This window comes from Macaca nemestrina, chromosome 12 (genome assembly GCF_043159975.1).
Source record: "Macaca nemestrina isolate mMacNem1 chromosome 12, mMacNem.hap1, whole genome shotgun sequence".
In the NCBI taxonomy this organism is placed as follows: Eukaryota; Metazoa; Chordata; class Mammalia; order Primates; family Cercopithecidae; genus Macaca; species Macaca nemestrina.
Window position 1 is genome coordinate 85,223,348 of NC_092136.1, and position 22,209 is coordinate 85,245,556.

The 22,209-nt window shown below is 39.4% G+C and overlaps 2 protein-coding genes across 7 annotated transcripts in view; one reads left to right on the forward strand and one right to left on the reverse strand.

The window, feature by feature from the left end:
• LOC105468858 (synaptotagmin like 2) overlaps positions 1-22,209 on the reverse strand; it is a 163,001-nt gene that overhangs the window by 139,589 nt on the left and 1,203 nt on the right. For all 6 annotated transcript variants that reach the window (XM_011719304.3, XM_071075380.1, XM_011719303.3 and 3 more), the window contains exon 3: positions 15,811-15,959. The gene's annotated coding sequence lies outside the window, so the exon portion shown is untranslated. The remainder of the gene's footprint in view (positions 1-15,810; positions 15,960-22,209) is intronic.
• The window catches only part of LOC105468857 (coiled-coil domain containing 83), a 113,380-nt gene that overhangs the window by 17,268 nt on the left and 73,903 nt on the right, over positions 1-22,209 (forward strand). The gene's annotated exons all lie outside the window — the stretch shown is intronic.

The following is a 22,209-nucleotide window of genomic DNA, read 5'->3' on the forward strand; positions in this document are numbered from 1 at the left end:
GATCCTCTCAACAGCCCTCTAAGACAGGTTTGACAAGAATCAGAGTCAATGTCATTTAATAAATGAGGATGCTTAAGGCCACGGAGACTACATGATTTGTCCATGGTTGTCCTGCTAGTAGGGGTACAGCCAGGGCCTTGAACCCAAGGTTTGTGATCCCAGGTCTATGTTAATGTCATCATCATCAAGTAAATAGTGGTTAAGTCTGCCTGCTGTCTCAGGTCATATTGTAGAAGGACCCTGATCTTCTACTGCAGTGGTTCTCAAACTATACTTCTTAAAACCCTGAAGATCCATAGTGGTGCATGGGAAGCCATGCACCTTCTTACCTTAGGGAAGGTAAGAAGACAGGATACTGGGCCACTATACCCAACCAACAGCTCTGGTTTTTTTGTTTTGTTTTTTGTTTTTTGTTGTTTTGTAGTTTCCACTTGTATTATAGATTAAGGGGTAAATGTACAGGTTTGTCATAGGGGTATATTGTGTGATGCTAAAGTTTGAGGTACAAATGATCCGGTCACCAGGTAGTGAACATAGTACCAAACAGGTGGTTTTTAAGCCCATGCCCCGCTGCCTCCCTCATCTGGTAGTCCTGAGTGTCTACTGTTCCCATCTTTATGTTTATGTGTATTCAATCTTTATCTCCCACTTATAAGTGGTAACATGCAGTTCTTAGGATAATGATCTCCAGGTCCATCCATGTTGCTGCAAAGGACATGATTTTGTTATTTTTTATGGCTGTGTAGTATTCCATGGTGTATATGTACCACATTTGCTTTATCCAATCCACTGTTGATGGGCACATAGGTTGATTCCATGTCTTTGCTATTGTGAGTAGTGTTGAAATGAACATACAAGTTCACATGTCTTTTCAATAGAATGAATCACATTCCTTTGGGTATATACCCAGTAGTGGGACTGCTGGGTCGAATGGTAGTTCTGTTTTAAGTTCTTTGAGAAACCTCTAAACTGCTTTCCACAGTGGCTGAATTAGTTTGCATTCCCACTAACAGTGTATAAGTGTTTCCTTTTCTGCACAGCCTCCCCAACATCCATTGTTCTTTAATAATTGCCATTCTGACTGGTGTACGATGGTATCTCATTGTAGTTTTGATGTGCATTTCTCTGATGATTAATGATGTTGGAGCTCTGTTTTTATTCTCTTATATACTGACATTTCAGTATATAAGGGTTGATATTTCAAGTAAAATTTCTTTGGAAGAAGGTAGGTATTCCACTTCTTAAAAAAGTTTGAAACAGCAGTACACTAATCCAAACTTCTCATTTTACAGATTGGAAATGATTTCTAAATATAAAGTAATTTGTCCACATTCACACCCAGCTAAGACCAGAAACCAAACAGTTCTCTTTACACACAATTAACTACCCTGTGGTTGGGATAAAGTTACATCTCACAGTACAGTGTTTTGTCTATACCAATCGTTCTCAAACTTCATTGCGTATCAAGATTTCTTGGAGGGCTTGGCACAGATTTTTGAGTCCCACTCCAGAGTTTCTGAGTCAATAGGGCTGTGGTGGGCCCCTATTCATTTCATTCCTAACTAATTTTAGGTGATGCTGATGTTGCAGGACTGGAGACCATGGTCTGAAAACCAGTGGTCTACTGGATACCAAACAACTGAGTTGACTAGCCAATTGTGCATTTCACCAATTTTCATTCTGGGGGAAAAAAATGGTGGACTCCTTCAGAGTTTATAAACCCATTGCTTTAACCATGCCACTACACATTCAATAACACATTGCACTGATAGTCTGTCACATCAAAGATCCTAAACCTTCCATGCAGCCTGTGGTGTTTATGCTCCAGACATATCCCCTTGTCCAACCTCTGAGTTTACCTGCAGCTCTATCTCAGTGGCTGATGTCTCTTTGTGTCTTCATCTAGGACTTTCTTCAGCTCACAAGAGTTTGCTCAGTCCACAAAGGGGTGGGGTAAAGGGACAGATGCCCCTAATTCTCAGGGGCATCTTTCAAACAATGAAGATAGGAGTATGTGGATAAATACTCTAGCTTCTCTATTCCATGGTGAGACAATTTTGAAGCTTCTTCCTTCAGTGTCCTGACAGCATCCCTAGTGAGATGGAGCCCGGTTTCTCACAGCAGAAACTTACTCATTAACACACTTTTTCAATTAACATTTTTCCCTTCCCTCTCCATTTCCTCTACTTCCTGATTTATGCTTCCTGGAATCAATTCCTAAAAAAACTACTGACATCCCAAGTTCTTGCATTAGGGTCAGCTTTGGGGGCAACAAAAACTAGACCACTATATCTCAAAGTTCTTCACCAGATTCATGAAAGCAGCACCTGCTCTTGATCAACTTTTAGTTCTATGCCCTGGGGTTTTATTCATGGGTCTTTGGGCTGGCTAACCCAAGTTGAGTGTATTCAATGAGTCTTAATAAATAAAGAATACAGATTGTTGCTGCCTTAAAAACAATAGCAGAAATACAGACTATTGAGTCATATGTGTATACTCCTAATTCATCAATTGTATGCTTAAGTAGTCACTCTTCAGAAAAAGGCTCAAGTTCACCAGTATCCAATCTATGAAGGATACCAGCTTAAAAAAAAAAAAAAAAAAAACTGGCATTATGCAGATTTTTCAGGGCAGCACTGTGAAAAGCACCTGCCAACTTTGAAATGTAGAAAGTTTGCTTTTGTGCTATCAAAGCAAGATTAACCTTCAGCAAATATTTACATTTGAGGAGTGGAGTTTAAGCAGTGATGGCATCGACATTTGTCAAACCGCAGAGCAAATCTCAAAGAGAAAAACCCATCTGAAAAACAAACTGTCCTCCTCAAGTTGAAGCCAAATAATGGAAATAGATCTTTTTGGTTAAAAAAAAAAATAAAAGATCAAACTTCCTCCTAAATAGTAGAACTAATTCATGTAGTTCATTCTACATGGTGGTGGCTTAATATTTTTCTTATTTAAAACAAAACAGATTTTAAAAAACATAAGAAAAATTCTGGAGGTGATGGATACGTTTAGTACTTTGGTTGTGGTGATAGTATCATAGGGTATGCACATGTCCAAACTCATAAAGATATAGACATTAAATGTGTACAATTGTTTGCATATCAAGACACTAACTGCAAAAGCCATAAAGGAAAATGATGAACAGATTTGACCACAACAAAAAACTCAGGAGAGACAAGAAATAAACTAAACATAAGCAACAAACTTGGAAGCTACACATAATAATGAGCTGCATATACTTAAAATGTACAACTTAATAAATTTTGACATATGTATACCTCAGTGAAACCATCACGTTGGCTTATTTTCAAAAAGTAAATTTTACCTAGTTTTAAGTCTATATCACTTTTAAATGACAATTTCTGGAATAATCCATTAATTATTATCTTTATATAGTGACTCATCAAGGGCTGAAAACTCTTTACATTATTCTGTATCTGAAATGCTACAGGAGTATGCTAAAAGTGCATATGTGCAAAAAACTGGTTGGCACAACTCTGCAGAACTTAGGAGGCATATCTGGCAAATAATAATAAAAGCTACCACTTATTGGGCATGTATCATTGCCAGGCTCCATTATGTAAGTCTTTGGGTACATCATTTGTTACCCTCATAACAACCGTATGAGGCGGGTATTACTAATTCTATTTTATAAGTGAACAAGACTTTGAGACATTAAATAATTTAGATACATTTATATAGCGAGAACATTGCAGAGCTGGGAACTAAATTTGTTCCATGGTAATATTTCCCAAACTATTAATTTATTTTTGTATTCATTCAACAAATATGCACCAGGCCCTAAGTTAGATGTTAGACATATAGCAGTGAAGGTTGTTGACAAAGTTCCAACAACGGTAACTTTACAGCCAGTGATGAAGAGAGTCACTGAAATATAATTACACAAATAATTGAATTCAAGTGTCATGAATGCTATGAGAAGAAGTACCAGGAGGTGTAAGAACATGCATTGGAAATCTGACTTAGTTTCAGGACAGGCAGTTAGAGGAGGTACTTATGAGGAAGTAATATTCAAGCTGAGACCAGACAAATGAGTTGGTTTATAGGTTTTTAAGGCCTAGTGTGGTGGTTCATGCTTCTAATCTCAGCAGTTTGGGAGACCGAGGCAGTAGAATTGTTTGAGCCTAGGACTTCAAGACCAGCCTGGGCAACATAGTGAGACCTTGTCTCTACAAAAATAATTTTTTTAATTAGCTGGGTATGGTGGCGTGTGCCTGTAGTCCCAGCTACTTGAGAGGCTGAGCTGGGAGGATCACTTGAGCCCAGGAGGTCAAGGCTGCAGTGAGCTATGATTGCTCCACTGCACTGCAGCCTAGCCAACACAGGGAGACCCTGTCTCTTAAAAAACAAGAAAGGAAGAGAGGAAGGAAGGAAGGAAGGAAGGAAGGAAGGAAGGAAGGAAGGAAGGAAGGAAGGAAGGAAGGAAGGAAGGAAACAATCCTTTAAAAAAATTATATCAGATATATGATATATATCATATAGGACATCTATCATTGCCAGACTCCATTATGTATGTCTTTGGGTACATCATTATATCATATATATATCATATATACACATATATGTATACCACATATATATGACTATATATTATATATATGTTTTTAAGTAGAGGAAAGTGACATGATCAGATTTGCAAGACTAATAATGGGTAAGCAATTTGGACACTGGGGAGAAATGAAGGGGGAAAATTGCTATCTACAAGTTCAGCCCTCAGGCAGGTTTGGAACCAGAATCCACAAATCTGTGTAGCATAAGAAAACCTCACACATAAATATCCTTCAAAGTGATTCTGGGTTGGTAATGCTCTGAGGCATTTAGTTAGTAAAGTAAACTTTCAGGAAAAGGATCTTTGAGTCAAAGTTTTGTTTTTTGTTTTTTGTTTTTTTGAGACAGAGTCTCACTGTGTCATCCAGGCTGCAGTGTAGTGGTACGATCGTGGCTCACTGCAACCTCCACCTCCCGGGTTCAAGCTTTTCTCCTGCCTCAGCTTCCTGAGTAGCTGGGATTACAAGCGTATGCCACCATGCCCAGCTAATTTTTGTATTTTTAATAGAGATGGGGGTTCGCCAGGTTGCCCAGGCTAGTCTCAAACTCCTGACCTCAAGTGATCTGCCCATCTCGGCCTCCCAAATTGCTGGGATTACAGGTGTGAGCCACTACATCCAGCCAAAGTTTCAAAGAGTTCTCACATATGAGGTTTTAATGAACATGAACTTGCAATTAAAACACAAGGAAACAAGCTACCATGCACAACAGTTAACAGAAACAATAAAAAGTAGAATCAGAACTACAAATACTGCAGATACTATCACATTCACAATATAAGATAGATTGAAAAGAACGAAATAGGACTACTGTTAATAAGAAGTATATATGTAGCTAAATAGTATTAATCCATTATTTCTTAAATATGTTGCACATATTTTCTTCCAAGTTTGTTGCTTTTGTTTACTTTGTTTCTTATTACTTCTAAGTTTTTCACTCTTTTGAAGTCAAATCTGTCCATCATTTTTCTTTATGGCTTTGCAGCTTGTCTCTTGCTTAGGAAGGCTGTTTCTATTCCAAGGTTATTTTTAAAATCCTTATCGTAAAATGTTTATTACAGACAGTCCTCACCTGATGATGTTCAAATTAATAATAACTACCTTATAATTTTATGACTTTATGATGCTGTGAAAGCAATACACCTTCAGTAGAAACTGTGCTTCAGTACAGTATTTAACAGATTACATGATATTCAATACTTTATTATAAAATGGGCTTTATATTCAGTGATTTTGCCCAACTGCAAGCTAATGTAAGTGTTCTGAGCACATTTAAGGCAGGATAGATTAAGCTATGATGTTCAGTAGGTTAGGTATATTAAATGCTTTTCTTTTTCTTTCTTTTTTTTTTTTTTTTTTTTTTTTTTGAGACACGGTCTTTCTCTGTCACCCAGGTTGGAATGTAGTGGCACAATCATAGCTCACCATAACCTCAAACTCCTGGCCTCAAGTGATCCTCTCACCTCAGCACCCCAAGTAGCTAAGACTACATACGTACCACCATGCTTGGCTACTTTTTAAAATTTCTGTGGAGACTGGATATCACTATGCTGACCAGGCTGGTTTTGAACCCCTGGCTGCAAGCAATCCTCCCACTTCAGCCTTATAAAGTACTGGGATTACAGGACTAAGCCACCATACCCAGCCCTTAAAAGCATTTTTGGCATATAACATTTTCAACTTATGATGGGTTTATTAGAACATAATACCATCATAAGTTGAGGAATATCTGTACTTTAATTATTTAAATATGGATTTTATATTGAGTCTAATTTTTATTTTTAATAGATTACATTTGGAAATTCCAGCACTGCTTATTAAATATACCTTTCTTTCTCACTAATTTGAAGTATCACTTCCAACGTAAACTAAATTAATTTCTTGTTATGGTAGATGATAATTAAGTTATCCAACAACTTCTAACTTCACTTACTCCGTCCTCTAGCCTCCCAATTTTTGGTTAAATCATTAGTCACTATTTATATAACAAAAATGCATGCAAATATTATGCAGGGTTGAGCCAGGTAGTATACTATGATTATATTTCCTTTCTTGAACAACTTTTTATTTTTCCAAGTGTTAATACTTGCCTTGTTATTTTCAGTTGCACAGTTTTCTGTGAATCTATACAAATGCTTATTTGGGCCTGTCAAGGACCTATTATTATTTTCCAAATACTCAAATATATCAAATATCTTTCTACTCCACTGTTTTCCTGGCAATCTCCCTCTCAGAACCCTCCAACTCTCCTGCTCCAGTTGGGGTTATTACTCTCTAGATCTACTGCAGAACTATCATAATGGGATTTCCTTCACTGCTTTCTTGTGTTGGAGGCTTCAAATGTCAGTATGTAGAGGTGTTTTCTCTTGAGAAAAAGCTTCCAATCTCCTGCCTGCAGGGGAGGGCAGCATATGTTTAGTTGCTATTTCGTAGTAGGGTCTTTCTGGGACAAGGTTTGAGAAAGAAGGCTGAGTATCTCGCTGTTCATTACTCGAATTTTCCCATAATCAGCATGTTTCAGCCTCCTGCCATAAATTCAGTTCCACCTCACCCCTACATGTGTGGTGTTCCTGAGTCTGTCTGGGCTCTCTCTGGTTCATTGTCTCCAGAGAACTTGTCTTCTGTCACCTGTGGAGGGTAGCTGCTTAGCATCAAGAGATGGGGAAGATGTCCTTTGGTGCTAATAGCTCCAAACAAACATATAACTAATCCTTGCACCTCACTTACCTTCCATGGTATTGGTACCACTTTAAGTCCTGTGTTCTCTATGGGTTCTCACATAGTAACCTCTTCTGCTCAAAATCATGTTTCTCTCCTCTAATTTTCCACCTTCTAAATTTTTTTTTCTGAAATTTCCCATTTGCTGATGTCTCCTTTCCAATTCTCTGTCTTTTGGGATTTATACCACACCCCACACCTACCACACCTGATACTTACCCAACCCCACCACACACGTATACATTTAGTGAGGTTTCAGTAGGAAGAGGAGATTAAACTCTGCCATGTTTAACTGAAAATCTCCAATTTTATAGTCTCATATATGTATATATGTGTGGCACTATGAGGTATATAAAATTATCATGATAATAATATATTAAGAATAATGGTAATCAACCGTAAATGCCCCATTCTACCATTTCTCCCAAAGCCCCAGGGGCCCTCTTACAAACAGGCCTTTAACATCCCAGAGTTTCTCAGGGTAGATATGCATCATGGCTCTTGATGCATATGATATAACAAAGAGATGAGTTGAGAAGTAAAAAATAATTACTTAGTAATTGAAAGAAAACATATTTCCAGTTAATAAATGAGATATATTACATATCATATTTTATTACAAACTTAGTTATATTTAGTATACTTTATGCCTCCAAAGTAATAATGTGACCTTAGATCTGTTTGGAAATGTGTATACATACACACACACACACACAGATATGTAGATAGATGATTAATAGATAGACAAGGTCATTTAGATACATAGACATATATTCCTTCTGGCATTTTTAACCCTCAGAAATGACTATTTCTCCACCCCATTCCATGGCTTCACTGTTACAGAAGTTGTTTATTCTGTTTTGGTTTCAACCTTTTGCTCCTTTCTGTAACTAACCCAAAAAGTAGTTAGGAGAGAAAATTCCAAATTTTCTCCTCAAGCAATCAATATGAACCCTTTTTCTAACATTCCATTTACAGAATCAGGCTCCAAATTCAGTCATTATTATATCCCACATTTATGTGTAATGCTTCTCTTAGAGACAGAATTGTATCCTTCCAAATTCGTATGTTGAAGCCCTAACCCACAATGTGATTGTATTTTGAGGCAGGGCCTTCAGGGAGGCAATTAAGGTAATAAAGGGTATAAGAGTGTGGCCCAATTCAGTAGAACTGGGATCTTCATAAGAAGAAGACCTTGCAGGGATCTCTGTCTTTCTCCATGTGAACAGAAGAAAGGCAATGTGAGGACACACTAAGGAGGCAGCCATCTGTAAGTTAGGAGGAAAGCCCTCCCCAGGTCAGGAAGAAAACACCAACCCTATGGCACCTTAATCTGGACCACTTTCTACGGTGTATACCCAGTCTGTGGTATTTTGTTATGGCTGCCCTAGCAGAAAAAAATACTTCCCCCTATTTTTCTGAATACATCCTTTTTAAGTCAAAATGATGAGGCTGGGAAGCCATATGATGGAGCTACTCTCCTGATGATTGCTGACAACAGAATTAAGCCCTAGTGACTGCAGAACCAGGGCCTCTACTGCTATGACTCCAAATCTGATTTCTACCCTGCAGGAACACACATTATAATGACTAGTCATCCCTCAGAATGGAGCCTCTGATTATTTAAAAGAGCAGGTGAAGAATAGGTGAATAATGATGGAGCACTTTACTTTCTGCAATCCCACAATGATATTCACCCTTCTGTAACCAGTCTTTTCCAAACCACGCTTTCTCAATCTCAGTACTGTTGAAATTTAGGCCAATTGTTGGGGGCATCCTGTACACTGCAGGATGGTTAGCAGCATCGCTGGCCTCTACCCACTAATTATACCCACAAATGTTATAGAACATTTAAAAGCAAGTTTTTATTTATTTATGCCACTAGTACCCCTTCCCTAGTCATGACAATTTAAAATGTCTCCAGACATAGCCAGATGTCCCCAGGGGAACAAAATCACCCTGGTTAAGAACCACTGTTTAGCCTTTAGTTCTTCTGGGCTATAGTTATTAAAACCTGTCAACCTCTGACAAACCACTGTGTCAAAAATAAGTGATAATGAAAAGTAATACTGTATTCCCCCCTCAAATATAAGCATTGGGACAGGAATTTGTGAAGAGAAAAAAATTCTTGTGATACCAGCAGGAAATATATTATTTCTTGGGAGATACTATGTATCCATATTTTGTATTGCACAAAGCTATTTTCTCTGGAGATATAAATATAGATATGGATGCAGATATAGACATAGATGTATGTATTAGGACGTTCTTGCTTTGCTACAAAGAAATGCCTGAGACTGGGTAATTTATAAAGAAAAGAGGTTGAATTGGCTTACAATGCTGCAGGCCTTACAGGAATCATGGTGCCAGCATCTGCTTGGCCTCTAGGGAAGCCTCAGGAGCTTCTAAACACAGCAGAAGGCGAATGAGGAGCAGGTACCCCACAAGGTGAAAGCAGGAACAAGTAAGAGAGAGAGTCAGGGGAGGTGCCACGCACTTTTAAATAAGCAGATCTCAAGAGAACTCACTATGGCAAAGACGGCACCAAGCCATGAGGGATCTACACCCATGACCCGAACACCTCTCACCAGGGCCAACCTCCAGCATTGGGGATTACAATTAAACATGAGATTTGGGTGGGGATAAATATCCAAACTCTATCAGCATAGATATCTCCACATATATAATAGTCATATGCGTTTTCACATATGTATACACTCATGAAACCAACAGCACAATCAAGATATAGGACATTTAAAAGCAAGTTTTAATTTGTTTATTTACTTATTTTTAGAGACAGGATCTCACTATGTTGCCAAGGCTGGCCTCAAACTCCTGGGCTCAAAGGATCCTCCTCATCTTCTCGAACACTGAGACTGTAGATGCCCACCACTGTGTTGGGCCTTTTTTAATTTAAAATTTTAAGGGAAGCACAAAGTTTATTAGTTTCAGAGAAAGTCATATGATATATATGGGGGATATTCATGAGTTATCCCATGAACATACAAAAATAAATGCTACTTTACCTCCTTTTTAAACTTAAACAGCTATAGGAACTTGCATTCTTGATTTTTTTCGAATGTACAATTAAGTTATTATTGACTGTAGTCACCGTGTTGTGCTATCAAATAGCAAGTCTTATTCAGTCTTTCTAACTATGATGGAACACTTTACTGTCTGCTATCCCACAGTGATATTCACCCTTTTGTAACTGATCTTTTCCAAACCAGGCTTTCTCAATTTCACCATCTCCACCTCCCCCCAGCACATCTGAAGCCCATCTGAAGGATAGTTACCAGAGGATGCGAAGGGTAATGGGGGATTGAGGGGAGGTGGGGATGGTTGAACTCCAATGAGTTCAATTGTTTTCATTTTTAGACCCCACAAATAAGTGAGAACATGCAATGTTTGTCTTTCTGTTCCTGGCTTATTTCGCTTAACTTAATGATACTCAGTTTCATCCATGTTGCTGCAAATGACTGAATCTCATTCTTTTATGATTAAATAGTACTCCATTGTGTATAAGCATGACATTTTCTTTATCCATTTATCTGCTGATGGACACTTAGGTTGCTTCCAAATCTTAGCTATTGCAAACAGTGCTGCAGTAAACATAAGAGTGCACATATCTTGTCAATATACTGATTTCCTTTCTTTTGAGTATATACCCAGCAGTGGAATTGCTACATCATACGGTAGCTCAATTTTTAGTTTTTTGAAGAACCTCCAAACTGTTCTCCATAGTGGGTGTACTAATTTACATTCCCACCAACAATGTACAAGGATTCCCATTTGTCCACATCCTCACCACTATTTGTTATTGCCTGTCTTTTGGATATAAGCCATTTTAACTAGGGTGAGATGATGATATCTCATTGTAATTTTGATTTGCATTTCTCTGATGATCAATGATGTTGAGCACCTTTTTATATGCCTGTTTGCCATTTGTATGTCTTCAAGAAATGTCTATTCAAATCTTTTGCCCATTTCTTATCAGATTATTAGATTTTTTTCCTATAGAGTCATCTGAGGTCCTTATGTATTCTAGTTATTAATCCCTTGTCAAATGGGTAGTTTGTAAATATCTTTGCCCATTCTATAGGTTATCTCTTCACTTTGTTGATTGTATTCTTTGTTGTGCAAAAGGTTTTTAACTTGATGTGATCCCACTTGTCTGTCTTTGCTTTGCTTGCCTGTGCTTGTGGGGTATTACTCAAGAAAGCATTGCCCAGTCCAATGTCCTGGAGATTTTCCCCAATGTTTTCTTGCAGTAGTTTCACACTTTGAGGACTTGCGCTCAATTGGGTATTGTCAAAAAATATCAGAGATCTGCTACCCAACTTCAAACTATACTACAGGGCTACCAAAACAACATGGTACTGGTACAAAAACAGACACATAGACCAATGGAACAAAACAGAGAGCTCAGAAATAAGGCCACACACCTACAAATACCTGTTCTGTAACAAAGTTGACAATAACCAACAATGGGGAAAAACTCCCTATTCAGTAAATGGTGCTGGGAAAACTGGCTAGCCATACGCAGAAGATTGAAACTGGACCCCTTCCTAACATCACATATAAAAATTAACTCAAGATGGATTAAAAACTTAAGTGTAAAACCCAAAACTATAAAAACCCTGGAAGACAACCCAGGTAATACCATTCTGGACATAGGCACAGGCGATGATTTCACAACAAAGACACCAAAAGCAATTGCAACAAAAACAAAAATTGAGCTTCTGCACAGCAAAATAAACCATCAACAGAGTAAACAGACCAACCTATGGAATGGGAGAAAATATTTTCAAACTATGCATCTGACAAAGGTTTAATATCCAGCATCTATAAGGAACTTTAACAAATTTACAAGCAAAAAACAACCCCATTAAAAAGTGGGCAAATGATATGAACAGACACTTCTCAAAAGAAGACATACATGTGGCCAATAAACATGAAAAAAAGCTCAACATCACTGCTCATCAAATCAAAACCACAATGAGATATCATCTCACATCAGTCAGAATGGCTGTTATTAAAAAGTCAAAAAACAGATGCTGGTGAGGTTACAGAGAAAAAGGAATGCTTATACAAGGTTGGTGGGAGTATAAGTTAGTTCAACCATTATGGAAGACAATGTGGCAATTCCTCAAAGACCTAAAAACAGAAATACCATTCAACCTAGCAAACCCATTACTGGGTATATACCCAAAGGAATATAATCGTCCTGTTATAAAGACACATGCACGCGTATGTTCATTGCAGCACTATTCTCAATGGCAAAGACATGGAATCAACCTAAATTACCATCAATGGTAGACTGGATAAAGAAAATGTGGCACACATACACCATGGAATACTATGCAGCCATAAGAAAGAACAAGATCATGTCCTTTGCAGGGACATGGATGGAGCTGGAGGCCATTATCCTTAGCAAACTAATGGAGGAACAGAAAACCAAATACCACATGTTCTTATTTATAAGTGGGAGCTAAATGATGAGAACACATGGACACATAGAGGGGAACAACACACACTGGGGCCTATCAGAGGATGGAGGGTGGGAGGAGGGAGAGGATGAGGAAAAATAACTAATGGGTGCTAGGCTTGGTACCTGGGTGACGAAATAATCTGTAAAACAAATCCCCATGACACAAGTTTACCTATATAACAAACCTGCACATGTACCCCCAAACTTAAAATAAAAGTTGAATTTTTAAAAATCAGTGATTTATGTGAATTCAGATGTCACAATAACATAGAGGTGTTATCATGCATGTGTAACTTATTTGTCAGGTACTACTTTCTGGCATTCTCACAGTATGGCATGCCTGGTTTACTTTCTGGAAAGAATAACCATTTATTCATTTATCCAAACATTTGCTAAATATCTCTGAGCATCTTTTACATGTCAGGCTCTGTGCTAGGCACTGGTGGTATAATGGTGAAGCAGAGAGACATGGTCTACACCCTTACAGAGCTAAGATATTAGCTTGAAAGATTGACACTGAATGAGTTCATTTCAAGGGCAAGGAGAGCTACAAAGGGGAGGTCAAGTGCATTCTGAAAGCTGTGGTCACACTAGTGGCTGCCCCTATCCCCGCAGCATTCACCAGGCAAGCTAAGGGCTTCTTCCTGCAAGCACCTCAACACTCAGTCCTGAGTGAGGACTTCTCTGACCCGCAGTGGGTAGGGGCATGGTTAGCCCCTGCAGGCTATCGGGGTTGGGAATCAATGCCCTCAGGAGCATCCTCAACTGATGACAAATGAGAGTTAACCACCCAGCTTCCTCACCCTCTGGGTGGGACAATTCTGAGTGTATTCTCTGCTGTCTCCCAGGGTTTCCAGTGAAACCAAGCCCCTGTTACCCATTTCCCAATAACTTGTTTGCTAACATATCCTGAATTGGCTTTTATTCCTCCCTCATGTCCCCATTTTCCTACCATAGCTTTCCAAGACTACTTCCCTAATAAACTACTTGCACTCAAACCCCCATATAAAGGTGTTTCTGGGGGAACCCAATTGGAGCATATAACAAGGGGACCTGACCTAGACCTGGGTGGGCCTGGATCTTGGAGGGCCTTATCAGCCATGTCAGAAACCCTTTCCTAAGAGATCTGTGGAAAGCCATTTATGGTCTTAAGGGAATGGGTCTGTGGAAGAATGTGAAGAAAGGACTGAATTCAGGATGGCTAGATAGGAAGCTATTTCATCAGTCAACTCAGGAAAGACTGGGACCTGTACTAGGGTGGAGGTAGTGAAGAGAAAGCCTGACATAGTGCCTAGCTCATAGTAGCTGCCCAACAAATATAATCTAAAATACTTTTGGATGAAAATTAATGACTGGGTTAAATCTACTGTAGAATGTGTTCAATTCCAGCTGTGGCCAGTGGAATCTGTCAATAGACTATTGAAACTTGAAGCTTGATTAGATCTGGAGGTAAGGAAAATTAAAGAGTCTAAAATGGGCCAGGCATGGTGGCTCATGCCTATAATCCCAGCATTTTGGGAGGCCAAGGCGGGCAGATCACTTGAGGTCTGGAGTTCAAGACCAGCCTGGCCAACATGGTGAAACCCTGTCTCTAATAAAAATACAAATTGGGTGTGGTGACACACTCTTGAAATCCCAGTTACTTGGGAGGCTGAGGCAGAAGGATTACTTGAACCTGGGAGGCAGAGCTTGCAGTGAGCCAAGATCACGCCATTGCACTCCAGCCTGGGTGACAGAGCAAGACTCCGTCTCAAAAAAAAACAAAAACAAAAACAAAAACAAAAAACAAAATAAAATATAAAATATAAAATAAAATAAAATATAAAATAAAATAAAATAAAAGTCTAGAATGACTCCTAATCTTCAGGCTTGAAAAGCTAAGTGGAGGCTGGTGTCATTTTCTAAATATGGAACATAGCCTCAAGGAGAAGGGGCAAATTGGAGGGGGTGGAAGATAATGAGTTTGGGGCATGGTGTGACTGTGAGCCATCTAACTGATGCTGAGTGTGTGTGTGTGTAGTCTTGGAGCTGGGTCCAAGATGCATATTTGGGTCCCATCAACTTTAGACACTAACTAGGTGGAGAAAGCCCTCTCTGGCTACACGGAAAATATGACACAGAAAAGTTTCACATTCTCCTACTTTCCAGCATTCTCATATAACAGTTAAAAGGCTACAAGGAAGAATTAACATTTATTGAGGACCTACAGTGTGCCAGGAATTGTACCCAGTAATCTTCAGAGCAGCCCTGAGAAGTATGCAATATTATGTCCATTTTCTAGATCAGGAAACTGAGATACAGAAAGGTAGAGTAACTCATCCAAGGTCACACAACTAGTAAGCAGTTTCAGAACCCTGAACTGACTCCAAATTTCATGTTCTTAAACAAAATAAGCATCAACAAAGTATGGTTATGGGAAGTATATCTCTCAGTCTCACCAGATGCCTCAATGGGTACTTCCCAAAGTCAGGGGCATTCGACAGAAGAAGGATTTTTCAATTTCAGGGTCAAAGACTATTCTTCTCTGCAATACCCCTTTCAACTGCTCATGGCTTCACTTGGACAGCTTCCTCTCCAAGCAGTCCCCCTGCTGGTGACTCTATCATGTAAGCCCTAGCTGAAGCCTCTCAATTTCTGTCTCGGTAAATTTGCCTTTTCTAGACATTTCATTTACATAGAATAAGAAAGTGGTCTTCTGGCAATGGACTTTCTTAGGTAGTGTGCTGTATAAAGGGTAAAATAGTATGTCCTCAAAACCATATGAAGTGTGTAGGAAGTAATTCACAAACTTCTTACTCCCTTATTTAAAAATGGAGCACACTACCTTGGGTTTGCTAATATTGGTAGATATTCCTGAAAATGTAATTTTATTTTCCTTTCCATAAACAAATACAGTTCTTAAAATATGGAAGTTAGAGTGTATACTGCCTCATTCTTCAGATGTGAGGTGGTGTTACTCCACATATTCTCTGGTGGTGTGGTGATAGTAGTTTCATAGACTACTTCCTGGTGTGGAGGTGGGCATCTCACCTGAGCCATAGAAGGTTCCAGAGATTAGGCAAGCTGACAACTTGAGCCAAAGAGATGAGGTCATTCTTTTTGCCAGTCACTGCAATCTTGCAAAGGGCAGAGCCTGAGACAAGCTCCTTGGACCAGAAACTGGAACCAAGTGAGTGACCCTTAGGCAAAAGAAAGATTGAAACTGTGGTCAGTGGAACTCATTCTGGAACCTGACCCTGTCCTGCCTGTTCCCACCCTCCTCCACACTTGCCAGAGTGAACTTCTGTCATCATCACAGAGCCTGTAATCTTCTGTATGGCTCAGAGGACCCGCCATGATCTGTCCCTCCTTGCTTCTCCAGCCTCCTGTCTCAACTTCTCTCCTATCCCTGGGAACCTATTATCCAACCATGGTAATCTCTTCTGCTTCATTAGAAACTCATCATTTTCATTTTTACCTCTAGGGCTTTGTATTTGCAATGCCCTCTGTCCCAGGCCCTCCCACTTAATGCTCCAAACTTCCTGCTCATTGTCAAGTTTTAATTTATATCTCAATTCCTCTGGAAAATTTTCCCTGACTCGCAAGACTGGATTAGGTTTTCCATGACACCTTGCTTTTACCCCTTTTCTGGAAAGTATCCAACTGTTTTATAATTGCAGAATAACTTGATTGCTCCTCACTTCCCCTAGAATGAGAACTCCTTCAGGCAGAGACAGAATCTGTCCAACATCTGACCTCATGAGTTACAACAAGCTACAACTGCCCAGTGAAGTTGCTCCCGAATTCCTGATCCATAGAAACTGTGGGATAATAAATGATTATTATTGTCTTGAATTGCTACATTTTGGAGGAATTTGTTGTGCAATAATAGACAACAAATACACTAACAAAACTAATTAGTTTAAAACAACAACCTGGGCTGGGTGCCGTGGCTCATGCCTGTAATCCCAGCACTTTGGGAGACTGAGGCAGGAGGATCACTTGAGCCCAGGAGTTCAAGATGAACCTGGGCAACACAGTGAGACCTGGTCTCTACAAAAAAATTTAAAAATAAAATAACACAACCACCACTTTATTACAGCTCACAGATCCTGTAGGTTAGTAATTGGTGATCTCTTGCTCCTGTGGCTTCAACTGAGATTAACTCAGCAATACTTAGCTGATGGATGGGCCAGCTGGGACAGTCCAAGATTACTTTGTTCACATGTCTGGCACTTTGTGAGTTATAAGGTGGGGTCAGCTAGAATGGTGGACCACAGTACCTATACTTGGCCTCTCCAGCATGGTTGTCTCACAGGAGATGGACTTCTTACATTGCAGCTGGCTTCCTCTAGAGCAAGTATCCCAAAAGAACCAGGAGGAAGCTGCATGATTTTTTAAAAACTAGCCTCAGAAGGAACACAGAGTCATTTCCATACTCTCTTGCTTACAGTAGTCATAAGACCACCCAGATTCAAGGAGAGGGAACAGAGATGCTACCTCTTGAAGAGAGGAGTGTTAAAGAATATTGTTGTGGGAAGTCAGGGACCCCAAACGGAGGGACCAGCTGAAGCCATGGCAGGAGAACATAAATTGTGAAGATTTCACGGACACTTCTTAGTTCCCCGAATTAATACTTCTATAATTTCTTACGCCTGTCTTTACTGCAATCTCTGAACATAAATTGTGAAGATTTCATGGACACTTATCACTTCCCCAATCAATACCCTTGTGATTTCCTATGCCTGTCTTTACTTTAATCTCTTAATCCCATCATCTTCATAAGCTGAAGAGGATGTATGTCGCCTCAGGACCCTGTGATATTGCGTTAACTGCACAAATTGTTTGTAGAGCATGTGTGTTTGAACAATATGAAATCTGGGCACCTTGAAAAAAGAACAGGATAACAGCAATGTTCAGGGAAAAGAGAGATAACCTTAAACTCTGACTGCCAGTGAGCTGGATGGAACACAGCCATATTTCTCTTCTTTCAAAAGCAAATAGGAGAAATATCACTGAATTCTTTTTCTCGGCAGGAACATCCCTGAGAAAGAGAATGTGCCCCTGAGGGTAGGCCTATGAATGGTCCCCTTGGGGGTGGCTGTCTTTTACAGACGAAGCCGAAGGGATGAAATAAGCCCCGGTCTCCTGTAGCACTCCCAGGCTTATTAGGATGGAGGAAATTCCCACCTAATAAATTTTGGTCAGACAGGTTGTCTGCTCTCAAACCCTGTCTTCTGATAAGATGTTATCAATGACAATGCGTGCCCAAAACTTCATTAGCAATTTTAATTTCGCCCCATCCTGTAAGTCCTGTGATCTTGCCCTGCCTCTATTTACTTTGTGATATTTTATTACCTTGTGAAGCATGTGATCTCTGTGACCCACACCCTATTCGTGCACTCCCTCCCCTTTTGAAAATTGCTAATAAAAACTTGCTGGTTTTACAGCTCAGGGGCATCACAGAACCTGCTGACATGAGATGTCTCTCCCGGTCACCCAGCTTTGAAATTTCTCTCTTTTGTACTCTTTCTCTTTATTTCTCAAACCAGTGGACACTTAGGGAAATAGAAAAGAACCCATGTTAACTATCAGGGGTGGGTTCCCCCAATAGAATATGAAACATTTATTTATTTGCTATTGTTGTTGTTTTGTTTTGTTTTGTTTTTTTAGACGGAATTTTTGCTCTTGTTGCCCAGGCTGGAGTACAATGGTGCAATTTCAGCTCACTCTACCCTCTGCCTCCAGGTGCAAGCGATTCTCCTGCCTCAGCCTCCCAAGTAGCTGGGATTACAGGCATACACCACCACACCCTGCTAATTTTGAATTTTTAGTAGAGATGGGGCTTCACCATGTTGGTCAGGCTGGTCTCAAACTCCTGACCTCAGGTGATTCACCCACCTCAGCCTCCCAAAGTGCTGGGATTACAGAGGTGAGTCACCATGCCCACGCCCAAGCTGAAACCTTTTTTTTTTTTTTTTTTTTTTTGAGACGGAGTCTCACTCTGTCGCCCAGGCTGGAGAGTGTAGTGGTGCGATCTCACCTCACTGCAACCTCCACCTCTCGGGTTCAAGCGACTCTCCTGCCTCAGCCTCCCGAGTAGCTCGGATTACAGGCATGCGTCACCACACCCACCTAATTTTGTATTTTTTTTTTTTTTTTTTTTGAGACAGAGTCTGGCTCTGTCGCCCGGGCTGGAGTGCAGTGGCCGGATCTCAGCTCACTGCAAGCTCCGCCCCCCGGGTTTACGCCATTCTCCTGCCTCAGCCTCCCGAGTAGCTGGGACTACAGGCGCCCGCCACCTCGCCCGGCTAGTTTTTTGTATTTTTTTTTAGTAGAGACGGGGTTTCACCGTGTTAGCCAGGATGGTCTCGATCTCCTGACCTCGTGATCCACCCGTCTCGGCCTCCCAAAGTGCTGGGATTACAGGCTTGAGCCACCGCGCCCGGCCCTAATTTTGTATTTTTAGTAGAGACGGGGTGTCACCATGTTAGTCAGGCTGGTCTCGAACTCCTGACCTCAGGTGATCCACCTGCCTCAGCCTCCAAAAGTGCTGGGATTACAAGCGTGAGCCACCGTGCCCAGCCTGAAACCATTTTTAAAAAATTAAATTGTTAAAGTACAATTAAATTTTTAAAATTAAATTGTTAGAAACATTGTTAAAGTACAGTTCCTTCACAATAAAATGTACCCATTTTAAATACATAGTTCAATGGGTTTTAACAAATCTATACACCCTTGTAACCACCACCATAATCAAGATATAGAGCACTTCCTTTATTCCAGAAGTACTCTCCTGCCCCCTTGCAATCAATCCCACACCCCAGCCTCTCAGCTCAAGGCCACCACTGATCTGCTTCCAGGCTTTTCTAGAATTTCATATGATACACCACATAGGTTTTCACACTTGGCTTCTTCACTTAGCTCAATTCTTTTGAGACCCATCCAGGTTGCTGCATGTATCAATAGCTCATTTCCCCCACCCCTTTTTTTTTCCATTCCTAAGTGCTGACAACATTCCTTTTTTTATTAAGTAGTATTATAAATAAAGCAGCTATGAACATTCATTTTCATTTCTCTTGGATAAATAAGAGTGGGGTTGCTGGGTCATACAGTATATGTTTAACCTTATAAGAGACTGCTAAACTGTTTTCCAAAATGGTTGCACCATTTTGTTTTTCCATCAGGAATATATGAAAGTTCCAGTTACTCCACATCTTGTCAACACATGGTATTGTCAGTCTGTTAGGGTTAGCCATTCTAGTGGGTGTGTAGTAGTATCTCACTGTGGTTTCAATTTGCATTTGTCTGATAACTAATGATATTGAGCATCTTTTCATGTGCTAATTGGCCATGAATATATCTACTTTTTGGAGTGTCTATTCAAATCTTTAAGCATTTGTAATTAGTTGGGTTTTTTTCTTATTATTGAGTTTGAGGAATTATTTATAAATTCTAGATCACAGTCTTATGGCAGGTATATGTATTGCAAATGTTTTCTTCCAGACCGTGGCTTGCCGTTTCATCTTCTTAAAACTAAAGAACAGGCTGGGCATGGTGGCTCATGCCTATGATCCCAGCAATTTGGGAGGCCGAGGCAGGAGAATCGCCTCAGCCTGGGAGTTTGAAACCAGCCTAGGCAACATGACAAGACCCCCATCTCTACAAAAAATAAAATAAAATACTAAAAAATCAGTTGAGCATGGTGGCACGTGCCTGTGGTCCCAGTTACTTGGTAGGCTGAGGCAGGAGGATCACTTAAGCTTGAGAGTTCAAGGCTGCAGTGAGCCATTTCCATACTGCTGCATTCCAGCCTGCGTGACAGAGCAAGACCCTGACTCAAAAAACAAACAAACCAAAAGAAGAAAAACAGAAAAAAAAAAACCTCAAAAGCAGATGTTTTAAATTTAAATTTGATGAAGTTCAAGTTCTTTTTTTCTTTTTTGAATCATGCTTTTTGTGTCCTATGTAAGACTTGGCTGATGCAAAGTCAAAAAGATTTTTTGTCTTATTCTAGAAGTTTTATTGTTTTCACCTTTATGATTCATTTTGAGTTAATTTTTTGTATGGTGTTTGGTCAGAGTGAAGCTTCATTGTTTTTTCCCAACTAGATATCCAATAGTTACAGTAGCATTTGTTCAAAAGATTATGCTTTGCTTATTGAGCTACTTTTACACTTTTGTCTGAAGCAACTGATCATATACGTACAAGTGTATTTCTTGATTTTTTATATTCTATTGGTCTATATGTTTGTCCTTTTGTGTTCATATTTTAAAACTACAGCAAGCATGCAGCAATTCATTGTTGCTAAATGCTCTTGTGATGTCACATGCTAAAACCCTCAGGCACAATTCAAATAATATAGCTCAGGTTCCTGGGATAAGAAACCCTGGCTCCAGCTTACTGTCCTGGGTTCCTCTTATACCTGAGAAAACAGAGAGATCATAAAAGTAATTTCAAAAATTAATTAGGCAGAGGAAGTAAGAAGCAAAAAAAAGAGATGTGATTTTTTTTTTTTTGCCGGAATTCTGGTTATTTAAGTTAAACTTGGTTTGGAGAGATAAAGAAAAAAAAAGTGAACTGCAGGTATACGTCTCTGGCTTAAAGTGAAAAAATTTGACCCTTATAAATAGTGAGACACCATCCCGTTTTGTAATATAATATTGCAACGTGACAATGGATGTTGGGTTAAAACAATCTCCTTCTTAAAGGTAGCATATACTTTTTTCATCTTAAGAGAATATTTTAGTTCATAATTATTTATTTTTGCAAAGAATCTATTTAATTGTTTCAAATTTGTGAGGAACAAAGTTATTGGATAGGAAGTTGTAGCGCAGCTTTTCTATTTCTCAAAAGTAACTACTGTAGGTAAAATGTCTGATTTACCAAAAGTTTGAACTGGTTCGCAAAGGCAGTAAGTTCATTTCTAGTTCAGGTCTTTAGAAACTATTGTGAGATTTAATAATAATAAGACCCTGCAGTTGTTTTTGTTTAGCAATTGCTCATATCAAACAGGTTATTTGTGGTTTTGCCAAAACAGACAGCGTATTTGGCTTTTTCTACCATAGATACTTTCCTATGTCTATTTCTATATCATTCAACGTGGCAAGGCTAACAGAAAATCAAGGTCAAATGAGGAAACTCAGCAAATGGTTTTTATCTGGCTTCACACTGACCACCAACTGGTAAACACCATAAGAAAAACTGTGCAGGATACAAATGATAGGTAAAAGTACAGTTTTTCACTATGGGCCCAGGCTCTCATAAAAGAAGCAGGCCTAAGATTTATAGGAAATGATGTAGGAATGAATTCAAAGTGCTGAAGAATCACAAATTGCTTTTATATTTGACTAAAAAATCTCCATGCTTTAAAAATTTTCCAATGGTAGCTTTTTCTCCTGAATTTGCACTCTTAATAATTTTATCCTATAATCCCATCTGACAATGTTA